Raw genomic sequence first — 2332 nt, 5'->3', positions numbered from 1 at the left:
TCAAAAAGGAAATGTGGATTTATTATTTACAACTCATCCTCTGAACACCACAGGATGGAGCTAACACACAGGCTGCAGGAAGTAAGTTATACTGCCGCTCTGGACTGACTTTGTTTCACAGAGAATAACGTTATCTCACATCCTGTTCACTGTTCATGTCGCTGCTTCAGGCTGCGCCGCTGCGGCCGACAGTAACGTTACACATCGCGGATCAAATTCTTCGTAAAAGTCGTTATATTGTTTCGGGGACAATGACATGGCTGATAGCTAGCTTGTCTTGTTGTTCAACATACTGTCAGGTTATTTTTACTGATTGCCAACTGTACACAATGTTATTGACTTTGGATCTTGCTAGCATAACGTTAGCTTTCTGGCTCGTAGCTAAACTGAAGAGTTCTATCAGCTGAGCGGACTATATAAATAGCTCCGGTTGCTAAGGGAGGCAAGTCGTATCTAAGGTCCTTCCTAATTCCTGGGGAGAGCAGCGTTTGCATTGCATAAGGACCTGTTGGATGGGAATGATTGTTCCAGGTATTAGTCAAACCGTTACCGAGTTATTGTTTGGATAAACTTTAGATTTCGATTGCAAAACTAATTAAAATATAAACTAATGTTTTAAAAATATGTTATTTGGCAAGTGACCATGGTATAAGCGGGTTAATGCCCTTCGAGGTGTCCATTGTCAACCCGTTCTCACTCCGAACTCGTAAAATAAGGACGTTTGGACAGTGGCTGTCAGCGTCTGATGTGACGAAAAAGGTGTCTTTCAGCGTATTTGTGTAACGCACCGGGGAGAGCAGCAGTTAGAGAGGATTTAGAGAGTAGTATGTAAGGAGGTTGGTTGGTTGGTTGGTTGGGGGGGTGGATGGGTCAAACAAACACAGGACTTTCACCCAGGAGAGCGGGGTTCGCATCCCGCTTGTCACGCTTGCTATAGTCGCTTTTTATTTTCCTCCCATGTGTCACAGAACCGTACGCCCACCCACGACCTTTTCCTTAACATAACTGCGTCAAAAGGGACGGCAATAGTCCCGACCAAGTTCGTTTACTTAAAGCGCTAAAGGGACGGCAATAGTCCCGACCAAGCGCGTTTACTTATAGCGCTAAAGGAGACTTTTAGCGTAAATAAGAACGACAAAGGCACCTGACCAAGCGTCCGTATTTTACGAGATGAGTGTGAGAAGCTGTTGCCATTGTTAGGTATTAATGGACGACGGAGGTAACCGGTTCACGCCTCGCCGTCGTTCATTAATACCTGACAATGGACACCTCGTCGGGCATTAACCCTTCTGGATTTCATTTTTATTATAATAATAAATTAAACTGTTAAAATAAATCCACAGATTTGGTTTGGTATTATCAACGGAAGTACATTGTCCATCTCCTTCCTGTCTCGCTGTGTGTCACCGTTCTCAAACTCTGTTCTCTTTGGGAAACAAACTTCGAGCTAGCGAGCTACACGCTGAAAATGTCAAGTTTTGAAGAAGACTAGGATGGTGTAACAAGGCAGTTCTGCTCGGTTCTTTTAGTGAATCACTGTAAAGATTTACAAAGAATATGTTAATGGTGTTTCCTCTCTAACTGGGACATTTTGGGGGTGTCAGCCCTATGTTCCCACAGCACAATGGTCCCATAGCCCATGTTCCCACATTTCTAAGATTTTTCTTAAAATTAGGCCCTATGTTCCCACATTTCTAGGACATTTTCAAAATTAGGTCTTATGTTCCTACATTTCATTTCAATTTAAGCCCTGTCCTCCCACAAAATTTTTTAGGGTTAGGGTTAGGGGTTAGAGTTAGGGGGATAAAATCAGATACAAATTCATGAACAAAGGAACTGTGGGAACATAGGGCCTAATTTTCAGTGAAAAAATTTTTTTTTAGAAATGTGGGGACATAAGCACGCTCCCGTTTTGGAACTGACTGTTGGGATTGTTGTGGATGAAGTACACACAGAGATACACTGGTAAGAGCCAATGAGGTTTAACCATGTATCAGCTAATTTAAATAGCTCACGTTACTGCAAATGTTCCACCAAAACAAGTTTCTTCCTGAGACTATTTAGCAGAGCCACCGTCGCTGCGTCCAGAGCTTAGCACCGCCCCAAGACGATTGTGATTGGTTTAAAGAAATGCAATCATGGTCGTGTATTTTCTCTGTTTTTATTTTTTTTAATTTTGTGATGCCGGTGAACTGACCCTTTAACTGAGGACCGTCCAGAATGCAGTCGCTCTGAACAACCACAACTCAAACTGACTCGTACAAAGAACAACACACACACACACACACACACACACAGAGCCAGTGGACACGGAGAGCCTGAGTGCGTTGGT

This window comes from Sander lucioperca, chromosome 20 (assembly GCF_008315115.2).
Source record: "Sander lucioperca isolate FBNREF2018 chromosome 20, SLUC_FBN_1.2, whole genome shotgun sequence".
NCBI lineage: Eukaryota > Metazoa > Chordata > Actinopteri > Perciformes > Percidae > Sander > Sander lucioperca.
This window is presented reverse-complemented; position numbering follows the sequence as displayed.